Source organism: Dendrobates tinctorius, unplaced genomic scaffold (assembly GCF_039654945.1).
Source record: "Dendrobates tinctorius isolate UK_male_01 unplaced genomic scaffold, ASM3965494v1 ptg000151l, whole genome shotgun sequence".
NCBI classification, from domain to species: domain Eukaryota; kingdom Metazoa; phylum Chordata; class Amphibia; order Anura; family Dendrobatidae; genus Dendrobates; species Dendrobates tinctorius.
In genome coordinates, this window is record NW_027361818.1 from 19,002,777 (window position 1) to 19,024,913 (window position 22,137).

The 22,137-nt window shown below is 44.9% G+C and overlaps 1 protein-coding gene across 2 annotated transcripts in view; it reads right to left on the bottom strand.

Moving 5' to 3' along the window:
• The window catches only part of LOC141050265 (sulfotransferase 2B1-like), a 207,932-nt gene that overhangs the window by 33,417 nt on the left and 152,378 nt on the right, over nt 1-22,137 (bottom strand). The window lies entirely within an intron of this gene.

A 22,137-nucleotide genomic window follows, 5' to 3' on the forward strand; every position in this document is an offset into this window, starting at 1 on the left:
GTACAGCAGTGGGGACCAGTGTCTGCACCACCCAGCTTCCTAGCAAGGGATAGGTGTAGGGTGAGTGAGGGACAAAGGCATCCTGCTCGGCGACAGGTGAAGAACCTGTATAAGGAATGTTAGGAGTGTTCAGGGAAACTGCCTCTGGGGAGTGCAGGAGGTCTCCACGTCCCCGTTCCCTATTGCAGGGCCCATGGTTGTAACTGTTTTCCCTTCCCCTTTGTCTTGTTGTATCAGTTACCGGCCTACAGGTCGAGTCACACAGAACAGGTACATGTGACAGATTACTTGCTTCTATATAATCTAATGTGATATTTTTCCTAATGCGGAACCAAAACGCAACACAGGATCACAACAGTTTAAGAAAGAACAAAACAGGAACTGATGCCAATTATAAAACAGTTGAGTTGTGATATGATGCACGCCTTCATACTGTAGCGCTTCCACCCCTTAGTATGTCTGAGCAGTGATTGACAATTCAGTTGTCCAGTTTTGTGCAGGGGAGTGCTGCGCTGTCTATGTAGTAATTGATGGCTCAGGTGTTCTGTCTGTTGCAGGAGTGTGAAGAGCTGTTTGTATTCTTATTGAAAGCTCGGCCGTCCAATCTGAAACTGGGAGGTGCAGAGCTCTCGCCAGATCTTGACTATTCTCTTGATTGCTCAGCTATTTAACTGAGCTGGCAGGGCCAGATAGCTGCCAGCTGTTGCTTTAGCTCCGTGTGCATTGTTTTCTCTGTGCCACCTGCCTTGCTAATTGATCTATCGCTGCCTGGCTTTGAACCTCATTCTGACCATCCATTTGTCTAATCCTTGTGCCCTGACCGGCTTTTCTTCTTTGCATTATGACCTTGGACTGTTGTTGACAACACTTTTGTGTCTTCCCTCTGTTTATGAAGAAATTTCCTGGCTATTAACCTTGGACTACTTGACTATCTTGATTCATGGCTTATCCATGAGAAGTGACTCGTGTCACATTACGGCTGAACTACACATTTCTTTTTTTCACCAATGTAGAGTCTGTTCACACACTGTGACCAAGTGGCAAATTTGTTGCAGGATGTTTCTAATGAATGCCAGAGTCTGGAACCATCACAGCACCAATTGTAGGGTCAGATAATTACTTTTATTAAAACTTCCTCTAGCCTTTCACTTCCGGCAGAGGCTATGATATCAGTACACTCTGATGTACGATTGGTCTCTTCCAAACCTGTAATGGACCTTCCGGGTAAAGTATCAGGAGAGAAAAACCAGTTTTGGGTGTTCAGGGAGAGCTGTAGGTTATTTTTTTACCCTGCTCCCCCAGTCATCAGGGGATGAGTTCCATTGAGTGGGAATAATCATATCCCTACTGCGATCGGGTCCTCAGACATGGGCATTTTCCTTGTCCCCACAGGTCCCAAAATGGTCTTCTGTGGACACCTTTTTTTACGTTTTAGGTTTGATCTATAACAAACCCAACAGGATCCAGTTTGCTGAGACAAAGATCATGAACAGGGGTGCCACACACCTGAGGACTACTGTACTGAGTTCTCACAGTGGTCCACTAAAATCCTGTGAAATGATGCAAGTCTCAGGAGCCAGTTTCACAAAAGTTTTTCCGAGACTCTTTCTGAATGCTCTGTTTATTCATGATGCCCCTTGTTCTCTAGTGGAGGCCATGCCCCAGAACATAGAAATGGACAGCAGAATCCATGAGAGACATGACAAACAGAAAGCTGCCCTTTAGGCTGTGTGCCCACGTTGTGTTTTTTATGCGTTTCCACCGCGTTTTTGCCGAAGCGGAAAGGCTTAAAAAACACTAATAAAACGCATACCCATGCAAGTCTGTGGGATTCCTCAGTTGCTGTGCACATGCTGCAGATTTTACTGCTGCTGAATCGCATAATGGTAAAATCCGTAGCATGTCCATTATTTCTGCGGAATCACGGTGATTCTGCCGCCATACGATTGCATTGAAATGCTCACTTTACGCATGTGGCAATGCCCACCATGCGTAAAGTGAGCGCTTCATGTGCGGATGGTACCCAGATTCTGGAGGAGAGGAGACTCTCCTCCCTGCCCTGGGTACCATATTCCAGTAAAAAATAGATTTAAAATAAAAAATAGGGATATACGTACCCTCTGTCGGCCCCCGGAGTCCTCCCGCCTCTCAGCCATGCTGCCAGGGATGCATTGCGAGAATGACCTCTGATGACATAGTGGTCTTGTGTGATGCTACGTCATCAGAGGACATTGTGTTGTAGAAATTTATATGGGTAAATTTACCCCTGTGCGTACTGTGGCCTGCCCAAATTAGACAGAGTCTTATTGAGCGCTCAACTGGAAGAAAAGAACTGTACACAGAGACAGCAATCGATTCTTTCAGTGCTCTGTAGCTTTATTAAGCATACCTACAGTTATTGCCAAAAGTATTGACACCCCTGCAATTTTGTCAGATAATACTCAGTTTCTTCCTGAAAATGATTGCAAACACAAATTCTTTGGTATTATTATCTTCATTTAATTTGTTTTAAATGAAAAAACACAAAAGAGAATGAAGCAAAAAGCAAAACATTGATCATTTCACACAAAACTCCAAAAATGGGCCAGATAAAAGTATTGGCACCCTCAGCCTAATACTTGGTTGCACAACCTTTAGCCAAAATAACTGCGACCAACCGCTTCCGGTAACCATCAATGAGTTTCTTACAATGTTCTGCTGGAATTTTAGACCATTCTTCTTTGGCAAACTGCTCCAGGTCCCTGATATTTGAAGGATGCCTTCTCCAAACTGCCATTTTTAGATCTCTCCACAGGTGTTCTATGGGATTCAGGTCTGGACTCATTGCTGGCCACTTTAGAAGTCTCCAGTGCTTTCTCTCAAACCATTTTCTAGTGCTTTTTGAAGTGTGTTTTGGGTCATTGTCCTGCTGGAAGACCCATGACCTCTGAGGGAGACCCAGCTTTCTCACACTGGGCCCTACATTATGCTGCAAAATTTGTTGGTAGTCTTCAGACTTCATAATACCATGCACACGGTCAAGCAGTCCAGTGCCAGAGGCAGCAAAGCAACCCCAAAACATCAGGGAACCTCTGCCATGTTTGACTGTAGGGACCGTGTTCTTTTCTTTGAATGCTTCTTTTTTTCTCCTGTAAACTCTATTTTGATGCCTTTGCCCAAAAAGCTCTACTTTTGTCTCATCTGACCAGAGAACATTCTTCCAAAACATTTTAGGCTTTTTCAGGTAAGTTTTGGCAAACTCCAGCCTGGCTTTTTTATGTCTCGGGGTAAGAAGTGGGGTCTTCCTGGGTCTCCTACCATACAGTCCCTTTTCATTCAGACGCCGACGGATAGTACGGGTTGACACTGTTGTACCCTCGGACTGCAGGGCGGCTTGAACTTGTTTGGATGTTAGTCGAGGTTCTTTATCCAACATCCGCACAATCTTGCGTTGAAATCTCTTGTCAATTTTTTTCTTTTCTGTCCACATCTAGGGAGGTTAGCCACAGTGCCATGGGCTTTAAACTTCTTGATGACACTGCGCATGGTAGACACAGGAACATTTTGGTCTTTGGAGATGGACTTGTAGCCTTGAGATTGCTCATGCTTCCTCACAATTTGGTTTCTCAAGTCCTCAGACAGTTCTTTGGTCTTCTTTCTTTTCTCCATGCTCAATGTGGTACACACAAGGACACAGGACAGAGGTTGAGTCAACTTTAATCCATGTCAACTGGCTGCAAGTGTGATTTAGTTATTGCCAACACCTGTTAGGTGCCACAGGTAAGTTACAGGTGCTGTTAATTACACAAATTAGAGAAGCATCACATGATTTTTCGAACAGTGCCAATACTTTTGTCCACCCTCTTTTTTATGTTTGGTGTGGAATTATATCCAACTAGATTAAGGCCCGATGCTATCGCATCGAGAGGATAGTGACACGCCTCTTGCCATGTTAACCCTCAATACACACACACCTCCTCAACACACACTCCTCTCACCTTTCACCATCTCCACTCACATCCACTCACTCTTTCACTCCACATATGACCCTTTCTCTCACTCCGTCTCTCATACTCACACTGTCATCGTCGCTGCTCCATGATCCCCGACATCTTCTTCCGCCGGCGCCATCCTGGATCCCGACGTTGTCCACGCCGGCGACATGTTCTTGCGGCCATGCCATCTTGAGTATTCTGAAATCCTGCGAGTGGACATTAGTGGCTCACCATTGTCATTTTGAAAAACGACTGCTACTTCACTGACAGTGGGATCATTGTAGCGTCGAGGGTCTTGAGTACGATCTTGTTTAATAGCCATAGTGATGTTTGGCATGACAGTTCCGTTTTGTACATTTTTGATTTTCTTTACATCGTAAGCGTTGTTCGTTTGCGGTAGTGGTATCGAGAATGTAAAGTTGGGCAAATGCGCGTTGCTGGTCATCTGAGGGATGTAGTGTTCCAGTTCTATGATAGATCTGGCCATGTATGCGGAAACAGTATGGGCCATATCCAGGAGGTGGTGAAATATTTGCACCCATGGAGGCAAAAGCAAAGGAACTGTTAATACTTCGAATATTATCCATGAAATTTTTGCTAAATTCACTTTGCCCTTTCAGCAAACGTGTAAAGACATCAGGATATTGTAGTATGGGTACATGGACTTTACCCTTCTGACAGCAGAGCGTAAAGTTGTTATCAGAAGGTATCTCTGCTACAAAATGCAAAGCTTCGCAATGCTCACATACATGGGTCATGTCACCACAGCTTTTTCGGTAATACTATTTTCATCATTAGTGAAAATGTGAGGTTGTAGTAGAAGTGCATGTCCAACAAATGGGGTGCGCCTAGTTTTGAGACCAACGTATATTTGTCTTGGTTGCACTTTCTGCTGGCTAACTGCAGCTTGTATGTGAAGAAACTGTGCGTTGGTATTGACTAATGGTGGTATTGATAGGGCAGAAACAGATTGCTAATTAGTTATGTCAGTGAACGGCATATAGGATGAAGTGTGGTAGTAACTTGTTCCACATGCTGATGTGGAAGCATCCTGTTGTGAGTCTACTAATAATGATGAGGAAGAAGCCATCTGTTGTTGGCGGTGATGGCGTGTAGAGGCTTCTTCAGCCAATGTAATAGATTTAGAGTTAGGGGATTCGTGTGTGAGACGACGGCGTTTATAAGCCTTAATCTTGTCAAGTCGATGCTGTTTTTCCTCAGGAGTCTCATTAGCACGGCGTTGTTTTTGTCGTAGTGCTAAAGCTGCTTTCCTTTCACTGGCATTGGCATACTGTGCATCGGTATTGAATGGTGGTATTGATAGGGCAGAAACAGATTGCTGATTAGTTATGTCAGTGAACGGCATATGGGATGAAGTGTAGCAGTAAATTGTTCCACATGCTGATGTGGAAGCATCCTGTTGTGAGTCTAATAATAATGATGAGGAAGAGGCCGTCTGTTGTCGGCGGTGACGGCGTGCAGAGGCTTCTTCAGCCAATCTTATGGATTTAGAGTTAGGGGATTCGTGTGTGAGGCGACGGCGTTTATAAGCCTTAATCTTCTCAAGGCGATGGTGTTTTTCCTCAGGAGTCTCATTAGCACGGCGTTGTTTTTGTCGTAGTGCTAAAGCTGCTTTCCTTTCACTGGCATTGGCATACTTTTTGTTATGACTCATGTTGGCACAGTTAAAGGAGTCTATTTGGCAGTTATCTGGCAGTGAAGAAGGCGTCCTGAAGTATTGTAGAGTAAACAGATACTAATTGACCCTGTAATTGCCCAGCAGTAGTTATGAAGTGGTAGTGGCAAATTGGCCCTGTAGTTAGACACCGGCAGAGGAGCAAGGCAGCAGTAGTTATGGCGGTATTGGCAAATTGGCCCTGTAATTAGACACCAGCAGAGGAGCAATGCAGCAGTAGTTATGGCGGTAGAGGCAAATTGATCCTGTAATTAGACACCGGCAGAGGAGCAAGGCAGCAGTAGTTATGGCGGTAGAGGCAAATTGGCCCTGTAATTAGACACCGGCAGAGGAGCAAGGCAGCAGTAGTTATGGCGGTAGAGGCAAATTGATCCTGTAATTAGACACCGGCAGAGGAGCAAGGCAGCAGTAGTTATGGCGGTAGAGGCAAATTAGCCCTGTAATTAGACACTGGCAGAGGAGCAAGGCAGCAGTAGTTATGGCGGTATAGGCAAATTGGCCCTGTAATTAGACACCGGCAGAGGAGCAAGGCAGCAGTAGTTATGGCGGTAGAGGCAAATTAGCCCTGTAATTAGACACCGGCAGAGGAGCAAGGCAGCAGTAGTTATGGCGGTAGGGGCAAATTAGCCATGTAATTAGACACTGGCAGAGGAGCAAGGCAGCAGTAGTTATGGCGGTATAGGCAAATTGGCCCTGTAATTAGACACCGGCAGAGGAGCAAGGCAGCAGTAGTTATGGCGGTAGAGGCAAATTAGCCCTGTAATTAGACACCGGCAGTAAACAGGCATAGGAGCAAGGCAGCAGTAGTTATGGCGGTAGAGGCAAATTGGCCCTGTAATTAGACACCGGCAGTAAACAGGCATAGGACCAAGGCAGCAGTAGTTATGGTGGTACAGGCAATGCCAAGCGTCCGCACAGCAAGTCGGCGTGAGGTAAATGACGCAATTTCACGAATGCAAGATGGCGATTCGCCGACGTCGTTAATACCTCTTGCCATGTTAACCCTCAACACACCACACCGCCTCAACACACACTCCTCTCACCTTTCACCTCCACTCATGTCCACTCACTCTTTCACTCCACATACGTTCCTTTCTCTCGCTCCGTTTCTCATACTCACACCGTCATCGTCGCTGCCCCGACATCTTCCTCCGCCGCCGCGATCCAGGATCCAGACGTTCTCCAGGCCGCCGACATGTTCTTGCGGGACGCCATCTTGGATTTCGTGAAATCCTGCGATATTCAAGAAGGCGTCGCCGCAACAACATGTCGCTGGCGTGGACGACATCGGGATCCAAAAAGATGGGGTCGGCGAAATCTCGCGAGATTACGCCGACGCCATTTTGGATTCCGATGTCGCCCACGCCAGCGACATGTTCTTGCGGGACGCCATCTTGGATTTCGTGAAGTCCCGCGATATTCAAGATGGCGTCGCCGCAACAACATGTCGCTGGCATGGGCGACATCGGGATCCAAAATGGCGTCGGCGTAATCTCCAATCGCCAATAGTTTATTTAGTCCCTCTGAAGCTGGGTGTCCGTTTGGGACCCAGAGACTCTGCTACTATTCACACTAGGTAGGTTTTAACCGTTAGTGTAGTTACTGTCTCAAATGGGTACACCTTGTCGTGGTGGGACAGCTTTATACTTTTTTGATCAAAATAGTGTTTACTAAGTACCCTATCTTATTTAATGCACTTGCTTTTTTACTTATTTATTTTTATTAGGGTATATGCATACATTGTTTTTTTCCTTTGGTTTTGCTTGCTTTTATGGCCAATGTGAACATGCTTTTACATCATGCATGTCATTCAATTCTACTTCAGTTCAGTTTTTTTGTTTTTTCTTCAGCATTTTTGTATTCAGTACAAATAGGGTGTGGCCTCCATTCTACTGAGCTGTGTAGTTTATTTAGTCCCTCTGAAGCTGGGTGTCCGTTTGGGACCCAGAGACTCTGCTACTATTCACACTAGGTAGGTTTTAACCGTTAGTGTAGTTACTGTCTCAAATGGGTACACCTTGTCGTGGTGGGACAGCTTTATACTTTTTTGATCAAAATAGTGTTTACTAAGTACCCTATGTTATTTAATGCACTTGCTTTTTTACTTATTTATTTTTATTAGGGTATATGCACACATTGTTTTTTTCCTTTGGTTTTGCTTGCTTTTATGGCCAATGTGAACATGCTTTTACATCATGCATGTCATTCAATTCTACTTCAGTTCAGTTTTTTTGTTTTTTCTTCAGCATTTATGGATACATGTAGGAAAGGTAGGAAAGGGAGGTTATTTGATTAACATAAAGGCTGAACTTCTAGTTTAATTGGTCAGTTTGAATACATGAACATATATGGAAGAGTTTACCCAAAAAAGCTGATTCTAGCAGTATAATTTATGGCCTATTGATCTGCAGGGTCAGCATGTTCTGGTATCGACTGGCACATCTGGCCTTACTTCCTCATTCCCTATGTCTGCTAGATATTTCTCAAGTCACAAGACAATGCTATCACGTTAGTTGTCCAGACAGACTTCATGGGTTAGGTCAGCTCCAGTCAATGATTATAAAGTTCAAGACAGCTATGATTATATCTCTAAGTGCGCATATATGAATATATAGAGTGTATATGAGAGTACATAAGTATATAGCCTATAGCAGGCAGGTGAGATCTAGATAAAATACATATACATATATTGCGGAGCATGCAGAAGTCATCAATATCGCTACCTGCACAGCACTTTCCATGTCTCCTCTACTCTGCCTGGCTGGCGGAGCAGCAACGTAAAGTCTGCGAAACAGAGTCCAGTGGTGTCAAAAGTTACGTTCCTGAAGACACCGTATCACCTACTAGATGAAACACTTGACAGATGACCGGAGGACCGCGGAGGAGAAGATGGCTCCCTCCACAACTCCGAAGATGCAGGCCCTCCTTAGTCTAGTCTCGTACTGCAGAACTTGGATCCCTGGTGCTCCAGGCTTAATGCAGCCTCTGTACAATTGCATCAATGCATAGCAGCCTTCATCTCATACAGGAAACTGAAAGACTTCATAGTCTCTGCGCCAGCACTTGGCCTCCCTGACTACGAGAAGCCATCCCGTCCTGGCCGAACGGAAAAAGAAGGACAAAGATGGAGAAGGTCATGCTACTGGCCAGTCCTAAAACAGACCCCGCGGCCTGGATCCAGTTGCAAGGGGGGGCCCTCCTGCATGAAAACAATATCTGCAGCACACGCCCTCCTGACAAGGCTGCTCCCCACCACTCTTCAGTGCTCTCAGCCATTACCTGTCTCTACTCCCACTCCCAAGGGGGGATGCGGATATGGACCCTCAGATGAAAAATCTGCAAGATACCGTAGATGGCTCCAGTTTTGCAGATGATGAAGGAAGGTTCCACACGGGATGTGCAGCGACCAGCAATCAAGACATTCTATGGTCCAGAAGTTTGTCTGCCCAAGAAGCGGAACTGATAGAGCTGACAAAAGGCCTGCCAGATAGCGAAGAACAAAACTTCCAGGTACTCGCATGGCATGGCACCCGACTTCAGACCCATCTGGGCTGCAAGAGACTTCATCACAGCAAGCGGATCGACCGTGAAGCATCATGGAGCCATCAGAGACCTACTGGACACTCTTCAAATACTAAAAGTGGTGGCAGTGTTGAAGGTCAAAGCACACGGAAACCTGAACCCAGTAGAGACACGGGGCATCAACAGCAGACGTGGCAGCCAAAGAAGCAGCCAAGAGGAAGACAATATGGAAAATGGGAGAGGTCATAGAGCCGGACGGCTACTACAAGACGACTGAAGATGAGAAAACCTGACAAAATGACTTCCCGAAACCTGTACAAGAAGTAGCAGGATCAGACTCGGAAGGAAGAGAAAGAAAGCTGGATGCTGAAGGGCACAAGCACTGGGCTCCAAGAAACCTGTCTACCTCAGAATGTCTACCTCAAAACGTCTACCTCAAAACGTCTACCTCAAGACAGACCAAGTCTACCTCAAAGTGTGTACCCTACGGTGGTTCAATGGGCACATGGCCCCCACACAGAATTGAAGACACAGATGAATGACCTGATTAGACTGAACTCCCACCTTAACAGCCAAATTCCCAGCAGCTGTCTGGCCTCCGACAAAATGCAACATCGGACAAGCGGGAAAAGTTCCCCAACATCATCTGACCTGTAGATTTCCCAGTAAGGAACCGGTTGGCGAAAACTACTGCAAAGAAGCTACTCTCAAAAATAGTGTGCAGATATGGGGGTTCCAGAAGCAATAGCAAGTGATCAGGGACCCACATGCACAGCAAACCTGACACAAGAGATCTGATCAGCAGTAGGGTCAGACTTAGGCCTACACACATCTCACCATCCCACACCATAGCCTAGGTGGGACACTTAAGAGCAGCATGCTAAAGAAAAATCTGCTCAAGAGACAGACAAACCCTGGCATTAGACACTCCCATAGGCTCAGGAAAAGCTGTCACCAATATGAAACTTTATTTGGGTAAAAAACCCAGTTTAGGGGTATTCTTTACTTAGCAGTTGACTATGCAAAATGATACTTTGTCTGCATGTGTAATTGAATTTATCAAGAATCTTGCTAATGTCCATTCTCGAGTTTTCTCCTTCATTGCCAGGTCCAGATTCGGTGCCTGGTATGCACGCCCTGAAGTCAGGAGTCTGCAGAGTATTGGTTGGAAAAGTCCGTAAAGAGAAGCACTCGATCCCAGATCCGATGGCCCTTCTCCAAGTGCTGACGCCACCGACCTGGAGGGAAAACCCCCACCTGAATCCATGCACCGCATTGCAGGAAAAAGCCCTCATACCAGAAGATACACCTGAGCTGGAATGATGCTGTGGATGACCTACCTGACTGAATAAATTACCTACCTGACAGAGAATACACATGCACTGACTGCATAGACTGCTAAGAGACTTTATTACATTGCACCAAAGCCCCGTTAGGGACAGATCTCCTGACCATCCATTTGCGAAAGTCTGTACAGAGGAGGATGTATGCGTTAGGCGTATGTCAGTTCACTGGCAGCACAAAAGAGTTGCAGTTCTTTGGGCCAGGAGCCGGATTTTAGGGCAAGTGATATCTAAGGGGGGATTGTTATGGAAATATATATGTATATGTATTTCCATAACAATTGTTGCAAGCCATCCCTGAGAACGGAAGTTGCCGGCAGCGTGCCAGAGAGGCGGGAGGACTCCGGGGGCTGACAGAGGGTAAGTATATCCTTATTTTTTATTTTTTTATTATTTTTAACATTAGATATTTTACTATTGATGCTGCATAGGCAGCATAAATACTAAAAAGTTGGTCACACTTGTCAGACACAATGCTTGACAAGTTGACTGACCTGTCAATCACTTTTCCAAGTGATGCTTCAAATCGCTTGGACATGCACAAGCATTCTGCAAGCTAAAAATGCTCGCAAAATGCTTGTGTTTTGCGGGAAAATGCATGCGAATTCCGCATGCGTTTTACCCACGGCGGGGAGTTGCTGAAATGCTGCGAACATTTCCGCAGCATTTCTGCAACATGGGCCCTTAGCCTTATACTTCCATGGACAAAATCCATTTACCAGAGATGAATCCATTGAAAGTTAGAGTTGCCAGTTGTCCTGTTGTGGGGAGAAAATGTAGATAAGATATTAGATTCTGTCTGCAATGTTGTCTCACATGATATTTTCTCAAGAACTGCCCAACTCGACCAACGTGAGAATGTCAGAGTCTGGGTGATGGTTGAGGTAGGCATCCAGACCCCCAGGTACCTTTTTCTTCCTCTCATTGAGTACTGATGTTAACCTTCAAGAACCAGATGTTATCTGCATTGGCATTCATTGACTGCAGGTCTGCAGCTAACTTTATTGATTTGGGACTTATTCTAAAGTTAGGATTAGTGACAATTAGTTTAGAAAGACCCCTTCAAATTTTTGCTATTGACAAGACTCCATTAGTCTGGAACTTGGTTAAGAATGTAATGGTGGATTTCACTCATTTCTCTCTGAATCCATCTACTGTTTTATTTTAGATGATTTATCTGTTGTGTTGGGACTCGGACATTCATGGCAGCTTCTTCACAAAGCTGTTATTGATTTATTTCAGAAGGAAATTGTTAATTGGAGCCCCAATTGTAAGAATAAATGTCTAAAATCAGTACAAATATGCTCCGCTACTCTGAAGGGTGCGCCGGGTTTCCAGCTGGACTTCAGAGTTGTGTTCTCGGAAAATGATGAGGAGACACTGCCTGCCCATTGTCCTTCTGATTGCTAATAATCTTGTCCCTGTTGCCAAATTACCTATAGCTTGCTTGTAGGGTTGGCAGATCGCACTAAATAAATTAAGTAATAAAGTTTGATTGCAACCCAGGGTCCACCGTGCAGAGATGATAACCTGCTGCTAGCAAGTAATGGCGGAGCAGTGTAGCGAGAGATCACAAAGAACACACGGGGTTAAACGTCACCCTGTGTGGACTGAGTGCAGATTACCCTACTCTGATAACTTCTCAGAGGGGTGAGTACTGGCCAAGGAATACCAGCTCAGCTAACTGCGGAATGGCAACGAAAATATAACTAATTCAGCTCCACGGAGTACCAATCTCAGCTAACCACCAAGCGGTACCAAAAGAGGTGTGTGCTATACCCAAATCAAAAGGGTTAAAGCACGTGGGTTTGACTGTGCCCTGTAACTGACCCATGCTATCAGCACACGTGGCTGAGATAGGCACTAGACCAAGCCAAGGGAAAACCTGCCTCTCTAAGGAAAGCTAGATGTTCACACACGCCGACAGAGCGGCAAAGTCTCCACCCACACACACAACCGCAAATGACACTAGCACACGGGGGTGCACCCCTGAGAACCATATATACATCTTATGCATCATGCTCATATCCATTCACACAGGACCTTGCTCGTGGAGAAATCCCGAACTGCCACAGGACCTGAGCAGCTGACGACCGACCACCAATGAGAGGTCGCCACCTCACGAGCATGCTCAGTAGGGTGATTCCTGGACTTAGCCTCTGGAACGTCTGTTTGCCGCTGCCTATTGCTAGTTACCATAGCTGCAGCTGGAGAGCCAGCAGTAACTAAATGAAGAGCACGAGTCTGAGCAAGACACTGAAACTGACGTTGCTGAGCAGGCTCCACAGCAGTCGAAGCAGAATGGGAGACGGCAGACAAGGCTTGGGATCTACCCCGTGCAGGGGAGAATCCCGGCACCTAACACTTGCATATACAATTTGTCTGGGCCTGAAAGGACAGCCATGAAATAATATGTTAACAAAAGTTTATGAAAGAGTCATATCTGTCCGTCCTACTCCCCTATAGCTGTTTGATCAGCCTTGCCTCGATTTCCGAGAACTAAACAAAATCACAGTAAAAAATACATACTAGCTTCCACTCATCCCCAACCTATATTATTAGCCTCTGGGAGCTAAGTGGTTTTCTAAGCTTGATCATAGAGGGGCTTAAAATTTAACAAGTATCTGGATCGATGATGAGTGGAAAATGGCATTTCTAATGTCGAAGGGTCTATTTGAAAATCTTATCATGCCATTTGGCTTATCCAATGCATCCTGCTGTTTTACAAAACGTTATAAATTATATTTGTTATGACTGCATAGGAATATTTGATGTGATTTACCTGGATGATATTTTTTGTTTGTAAAATTAAAGAAATTTTGTTTTTTTCTGTTCAGGGAATTTCATTCTTGGAATCTATTTTGTCTGTCGAGGGGTTTAAGATGGACCCTGGAAAGGTGCAGGCCATAATTGATTGGATTCGACCTCATGACCTTGAAGCTTTACAGCGTTTTCTTGGATTTGACAATTAATATAGGGAATTTGTCAAGGAATTTTCTAAAATTGCTAAATCTCTTACAGACCTCACGCGTAAGGGGGCGAATCTCAAGGTTTAATCGCTGGATGTTATCAGGGCTATTGAAAAATTAAAAGAATTCATTATGGAGATGGATGTTTTCCATTCTTTCTAAGGATATTGTGGTTTTCATGGTAACCTCAGAGTTGGAAGAGAAGATCCTTTAAAAGTCCTGGCGTTGCCTCCTTATGCTACTGCAGGGTTCAAATTACGTGCCTGTGTACCTAAGATTGTGTCTGCTACAGGAGTTTCATGTTTCCGTCTTGAGAGGTCATCCTGGGGTTACTGCTACACTGAATTCAATTGCTAAGTATTTTGGTGGCCATCAGAGCATAAAGATATTAAAGATTTTGTATGCACTTGTGTAGTCAGCACATGTGCAAAAGTCAGTCATAACCAGGGAATTGCCTCCATTGACTATTCCAGAAAGATCATGGACCCATCTTTCCATGGAATTCATCAAGGATTTGTCTTTGTCTAGTGGGAAAACTACTATTTGGGTGGTTGTTGACCAAATCATCAAACAAGCTCATTTTGTTCCTTTGTCAGAATTACCTAATACAAAGGCACTTTTCATGTAGTTTATTTCTCATATTGCAAGGCTACATGGGCTCCCTCTTAATTACTGACCGTTTGCGGGATATTCCATCAGTGGTCAGTATCCCTTGCTTTGAGGTAGGCTTCGGCGGTGAGCCCACCTCAAAGTCGTGACATGTCAGCTGTTTTTAACAGCTGATATGTGCCCGCAGAATCGTGACTATTAACTAGCTAAATCCCACTGTCAAATGCTGACAGTGGGCATTTAACTAGAGCTTCAGGTGTGTTGCCGGAAATATGTGCATCGCTGACCCTGTCACGTGATCGGGGGTCAGCAATGCATTTCCATAACAACCTGCGGTCTCCTCGAGACCTCTATGGTTGTTGATGGCAGACTGCTATGAGTGCCACCTTGTGGTCAGTGTTCATAGCAATGCATCACCTCTATGTAGCAGAGCCGATCAGGATATGGCATTTTCTAGCCTCCTATGAAGGTTATTGATGTTAGGCGTCAAGTTTTCCCCACTGCAGAGGGGGAATCTCAAGCCATGTCCTCTGCGGTCTCCCATTCCTCTACAGCCGCAGAGATTCCTGCTCAGCAGAGACGTCGGTCCAAGTGTCTTGCCCAGGCTGATGCTAAGCATCTGGTTGCTCCTTCTGGCTCTGCTATAACTCCATGCTTGAGTCAGCAGCAAGTAGACGCATCTGGGACTAAGTCCTGTCTTTTGGGTACTGAGCATGCCCATGGGACGACCTCTCATTGGAGGTCGGAGGTCACATGCGCAGGTCCCATTCCTGCTTGGATTGGTCCACTACTGGGAAGGTCCCGGAAGGACACCGCTTTAAAAGAGCCGCATGGCCGCTCGGCCATGTGCTAGTATAGACTCTTATGGGTAGTTGTGTGTGTGAAAATGGATGCATGAGACTGGTGACTGACTCATTATGATCCCCTCCCTTTGGTTGTGCATGGCATAGGGGTTACAGAGTCAGACTCCACACCAGTAGTGGCATAGTCTTTGTGCCACAGAGCATCCCGCTCTCCACACGAGCATTAGCGCCATATAGTGCCATCTAGCACAAGGCACTTCTGCATCGCACGAGATGCAACGTTCCTTACAGCGGCGCCGTGCGCTAGTCATGCGCTTTCCTCCCTGCTCTGGGTTGTTAGTGGCGTCCGCCGGAGCGGTGCAGTGCACATTTGGTGCAATTTAAATTTTCTTTTCTCTTGCTGGCACTGCAGCTGCGGCGCTGAGTGCTAGTGGTCTAGAGGGACTCTAGCCCTGAGTCTCTGAGGCAGAGTTCTGTGACTGTTAGCTAGTGCTCACCCAGCCGAGTCCTGTGAGTATTAACAGGCTCCGGAATTTGATTCAGCGGCTCTCTGAGGTAACAGAATTCGCTCCTGTGCACAGCGGGTCAGCGGATATTCCCCTGATGTTCACTTAGTTCTCCGCCATTACTGAGCAGCAGTTTGCCATCTCTGCACGCTGGACCCCAGGCTGCGAACGCACCTTATTCTATCTTTATTATTTGGTGCGTTCCGCAAGCCCGCAACAATTGAAGCATGCCAAAAGTAAAAAAAATTGTTTAAAAAAACAACATAAAAGTTCTAATCACCCCCCTTTTTGCCTCAATCAATATAAAGCAATAAAAAAAAATCAAACCTACACATAATTGGTATCTCCGCATTCAGAATCGCCCGATCTATCAGTAAATAAAGCATTAACCTGATCGCTAAACGGTGTAGAGAGAAAAAAAATCAAAACACCAGAATTATGTTTTTTTGGGCGCCACGACATTGTATTAAAATGCAATAATGGGCAATCAAAAGAACATATCTGCACAAAAGTGGTATCATTAAAAACATCACAAAAAATGGAGATGCTACGGGTCTTGGAAAATGGTGCAATTGTTTTTCTTTAAGCAAACATTGGAATTTTTTTCACCACTTAGATAAAAGAGAACCTAGACATTGTTGCAATTTCACCGCACTTAGAATTTTTTTCCCATTTTCGAGTACATTGCATGGTAAAACCAATGGTGTCGTTCAAAAATAATAATAATAATTTTATTTTTATAGTGCCAACATATTCCGCAGCCCTTTACATTTCAGAGGGGACTTGTACAGACAATAGACATTACAGCATAGCAATAATCACATAGATCATAACAGATACCAAGAGGAATGAGGGCCCTGCTCGCAAGCTTACAATCTATAAGGAAAAAGGGGAGACACGAAAGGTGAGTGGTAAGAGTTGCTTTCATTGTTCGGACCAGCCATAGTGTTCGAATTGGGTGTTAATGTAATTCTGCATGAACTAGTTAACAGCCAAAATATGCAACAGTACAGACACAGAGGGCTATTAAATGCATAAAGCATGTGAGAACATAATATGAGGTACCTGATTATGGTAAAAAATTTTGAATTGGCCAACAGGGATTGTTAGGTCAATGCGTTGAGGCGGTAGGCCAGTCTGAACAAATACATTTCTAGGGCACGCTTAAAACTGTGGGGATTGGGTATTAATCATAGTAACCTGGTAGTGCATTCCAAAGAATTGGCGCAGCACATGAAAAGTCTTGGAGACGGGAATGGGAGGTTCTGATTGAGGATACTAGCCTAAGGTCATCAGCAGAATGGAGAGCACGGGTAGGGTGGTAGGCTGAGATGAGGGAGGAGATGTAGGGTGGTCCTGAGCCATGAAGAGCTTTGTGGGTGACGGTAATAAGTTTGTACTGGATTCTGGAGTGGATGGGTAACCAGTGTTATGACTGGCACAAGGTAGAGGCATCGGTGCAACGATTGGTGAGGTATATGATCCTGGCTGCAGTATTCAGGACAGATTGGAAAGGGGAGAGTTTAGTAAGAGGGAGACCGATTAGTAGAGAGTTACAATAGTCCAAGCTAGTACAGCTTGTGCAATAGTACAAAAGTACAACTCGTCCTGCAAAAAATAAGCCCTCACATGGCCAAATTGACGGAAAAATAAAAAAGTTATGATTCTGTTAAGAAGGGGAGCGAAAAACTTAAAAGAAAAAAGCTCCGGTCATTAAAGGGTTAACATAGTGTCTGATAAGTGAGTGCAGTTTGTCTCTAAATTCTGGAGAGCTTTTTGTTGTAAATTGGAGATTGACTTGTCATTTTACTCTGCATACCACTTTGAAACCATTGGTCTGACTGAGAGGGCAAATCAATCTTTGGAACAAATTTTAAGGTGCTTTGTAGCAGCTCGGCAGGAGGACTGTTCTTTGGTTTTACCTGTTGCTGAGTCTGCCTTTAACAGTCAGGTTAATCAGTCCACTGTAACCTCGCAGTTTATGTATATTTATGGTTTTCATCCCAATTTTGATGAGTTTTCTAGGATTAGTTCTAAATGTCCTGGAGTGAAAGTCGCTGTGAGACTAAAGGTACTGTCACACTTAGCGATGTACCAGCGATCCCGACCACGATATGACCCGGTCAGGATCGCTGGTGCATCGCTAAGTGGTCGCTAGTGAGCTGCCACACAGGCAGATCTCACCAGCAACATAGCAGGGGTCGGGGGTCGCTACTTACCTGCCAGACGAGGCGATCCTGACGTCCTCCCGGCCGCGTCCACGCGTCGCTCGTCGGCGCGACAGGAAGCCCAGCAGGAAGCTGACGACGAGAAACAGTCCAGGACGTTCTCGCGCGATCAGTGATAACCAGCGGAGGAGCCGTCGGAGGTAAGTATCAGACAAAGCGATATCGCTAGCAATATCGCTATAACGTCACAAAAACCAGTGACGTTATAGCGATATTGCCAGCAATATCGCTTAGTGTGACGGGCCCTTTAGGGATATCTGGAGCCAGGTTCAAAAGAATATTGGGACCGATCAGATTCACCGAAAACATGTTGCCAATTGAAGTCCGGTGGATCCTGTTTTAAAAGGTTTTAAATAGGGTTTGGCTGTCATCAAGAAACAATAAACTTAAGGTACCTTTGATAAAGTTGGGTCCAAAGTTCATTAGTCACTACAAAATTCTGGAAGTGGTCAATCAGGTGGCATTTAGGCTTAAGACTCCTACATCTCTCTGCATCCCTAACACCTTCTATAAATCCTTGTTGAAGGAATTGGTCCCCTTGGTGGTTCCGCCCTCATTCCCACCTCCTCCAGTCTCTCTTAATGGTTTAAAGTATGACGTGCAGTGTTGTAAACTCTTGTAGGGTCCGAAATTCCCTCCAACACCTCATCCACTGGAGGGGACACAGACGCGAACAGATATACTGGTTCCCAAGGCCAAGCGGGTTAGTCAGGACAGTGATTGACAACTCAGTTGTCCAGTCTGGTGCAGTGGTGTGCTGAGCTCTCTGTGTGTTTATTGCCAGCTCAACCGTCCAATCTGAGATTGGGAGGTGCAGATCTCTTGCCAGCTGCTACTTATTCTCTTGATTGCTCAGCTTTTTAACTGAGCTAGCAGTCGTAGCTTCAGCTCTGTGAGGATTGTTTTCATGGATGGTGTCAAGGGCCTGCTCTTGAAGGGTAGTTGCCAGCTATGTTACACAACTATCATCTGCTGAAGCAGCAGTGATCCGCAATACTGCCGATCGCTGCTGTTAAATTTTTAAATTCTGCAGTCAATTACTGAACGACTCCGAACCTAACATATTATTTCTCCTGTGTTGTCCAGTTGCAAACTGGTAGTCATAGAAGAGACTGATTTTATTTTTTTTCACTAGGTACAACAATACTGTAGCATTGATGTGCATATTATAAGCAATCAAACAGTCAATGGTTCAAGTTCCCCAAAATATTTAAAAATAAATTGAAGTGTAAAAATGTGTAAAAATAAAGTTTTAAAAATATTAAAGGGGAACCTGTCATGTCCCCAAATGCTCTTGACCTGCAGATGTGAAAGCCCAGTTATTAGGAGGAATTGAACTTTATTCCTCCCAGCAGATATCATAGAGGTTCGGCTGGCGCGGCTATTTGCTCGGTAAATACAATTATGGCAGAAAGCGTTGGCAGCCTTGAAATTGTTCCAGAAATTGCAGTATTTCTTCCAGAAACTTATTGCAATTACACGTTTTGTTATATGCATGTTTATTTCCTTTGTGTATATTGGAACACAAAAAAACAAGGAAAAAAAGGCAAATTGGACATATTTTCACACAAAAAAAAAATAAATGGGCCCGACAAAATTGTTGGCACCCTGAACTTATTATTTGGTTGCACACACTTTAGAATAAATAACTGATGTAAATCTCTTCCTATAACAATTGTGAGGCAGTGAAAGAAATTATATGCGAGGGTTGGTATGTATCCCCACGATGCGCATAGAAGTGTATTGAGGCCGCTGTTTTGACGTCCGTCTGCGATCTGGAGCATACCGTCTCCAATCTTGCAAGTCAGACAAGGTAATTTTCTGGATTTGTTTTCTCATTGTGTCTCTCTTAGTTGTGGTCGACCTATGATGTCAATTACAGGCAGCTCTCATCTTTTTAAGTGGGAGAACTTGCACAATTGGTGGCTGGCTAAATACTTTTTTTCCCCACTGTATATATATCCATATATTTAAGGGATAAAAAATATGTATAAATACGAAAATAAAAAACCTGATGCAAAAAATGTGAGTGGTTTTAATATTGCAGGATAAGATCCTGTCTGTGGTTGAGACTGCGCGGTATTCTGGATTCAAGTGTGAATATCCAGAATGACTCTCTGATTAGTAATTTACTCCATGGTCTCCACTTCTACAGGATCTATAGGCTCTTTCTATGCCACAAAATATCAGACCACTCACATCACCTTTAATGACAATTGCAAAGTGTTTAAATACTGCAGAAGAGGATTGGAGATTAGCAGCGTCAAAAATGTGCCGTCTAGAGTTGAGCGAAACGGGTCGAAAAATTTCAAAAGTCACCGACTTTTGGCAAAGTCGGGTTTCATGAAACGAAACCCGACCCTAGGATGAGGTCGGCCATGAGGTCGGCGACTTACGCGCCAAAGTCGCATTTCAAAAGTTTGTTTTGCGCTCTTTTTCAGCCAATCAGGATCCACGGACACTGTGGGCAACGTGATGACATAGGCACGGGTCACCACCACCTTTCAGAAGGGCATGCAAGTGATTGGCTTGCTTTGGTGGGCGTCACAGGGGTTATAAAAGGGCGTGCACGCCGACCGCCATCTTACTTCTGCCGATCTTAGCATAGGGAGAGGTTGCTGCTGATTCTGTAGGGAGAGCGTTAGGCAGGGAAGAAGAAAAAAAAACTGCTTCTGCTGCTAGCGATTTTGCCTGTACAACACACCAGTCACTGTGTGTGCAGTGCAAGGGGAGGCTATATTGTGGTGTATCAGTGGTGTTGGTTGTTAGGCTGCCTTCTAAGGCTTCCTGACAGCTGCATTGCTGTTTACCCACTGCTCTGCAAACTGCTTTTTTAAAAGCAATCCCAATTTTTTTTTTTGTCCTGCTGAGGTACTGAGCGTGCATTTTTTCACACCATACAGCGGTGTACGCTCCTCACACAGTACCGTGTAACGGCTGTTATCACAGCCACAGTGAAGCTATCTGTGTGTCACTCTGTGAGAATAAGTCGAGGACATGTTCCGTTCTTACAGACCTGCACCTACTAGTTTTGTCTAGCTTTCAAACAGTTAAATATATTTGCTGTTTGATCGCATTCAAAACTATAGAGAGACAGCGTGTGTCAGTCCGTATACTTAAAAAACACGGAGCTTGACAATTTAACGTACACCGGACAGCCGTGTACGTGCACGCTCCTCTCAGTACCGTGTAACGGCTGTTATCACGGCCACAGTGAAGCTATCTGTGTGTCACTGTGGAAGGATAAGTGGAGGACTTGTTCCGTTCTTAAAGACCTACACTCTAGGGAGATTCCTATTCTGCCCAATTCTACATACACCTTGTAGTTTGTGATACACTAGCCAATTTCTGCCTGTGACATAGCGCTGTGATATTCAGTGGGCCTCACACAATCCAAAAGTGTCCAGTGTCCACAAGTGTGTGCAGAAATTCAAAATGTCCCTTATCCTCTAGTCACTTTTTTCACACCTGTGCCATCGAGCCTGTGACATAGCGCTCAGATATTCAGTTGGCCTCACACAATCCAAAAGTGTCCAGTGTCCACAAGTGTGTGCAGAAATTCAAAATCTTCCTTTTCCTCTAGTCACTTTTTTCACACCTGAGCCATCGAGCCTGTGACAGAGCGCTCAGATATTCAGTGGGCCTCACACAATCCAAAAGTGTCCAGTGTCCACAAGTGTGTGCAGAAATTCAAAATCTCCCTTATCCTCTAGTCACTTTTTTCACACCTGTGCCATCGAGCCTGTGACAGAGCACTCAGATATTCAGTGGGCCTCACACAATCCAAAAGTGTCCAGTGTCCACAAGTGTGTGCAGAAATTCAAAATCTCCCTTATCCTCTAGTCACTTTTTTCACACCTGTGCCATCGAGCCTGTGACAGAGCGCTCAGATATTCAGTGGGCCTCACACAATCCAAAAGTGTCCAGTGTCCACAAGTGTGTGCAGAAAATCATAATCTCCCCTGTCCTATAGACACCTTGTACCTTGTTTTACATTACTATATAGTTTGTTGGATTTTGTCTACATTTCTACAAAAAATGAGGAAGGCTGGTGGAAGAGGCCGTGGAATTGGGCGGGGGTTGGCAGCTGGTAATGATGGTGTTGGTGGTGGATCTGATGGTAGTGGCAAGAGCAAAATAGGACCGAATGCAGGAGGTGTTGAGCCTGCGTCATCGTCTGGCTCCATAAGGCTTCGAAGGCTTAGTTTTCTAGGAGTTGGCAAACCGCTTTTAAAGCCAGAGCATCAGGAAAAATTTTGTCTTACATTGCTGACTCAGCCTCCAGCTCTATCGCCTCCTCTTCTTCAGTTGTAAAAAGTAAAAGCACTGAGTCGTCATTGGAGGCTCATGTTCATGAACCACACCTTTCCTTGTGTCCTTCACCCCAACCAAGATTGAAGGATGACGCAGGCCATACTACTGATTACTCCATGGAGCTGTTTTCACATACCATGCCTGGATTATCAAGTGAAATGGTCAATTACCCA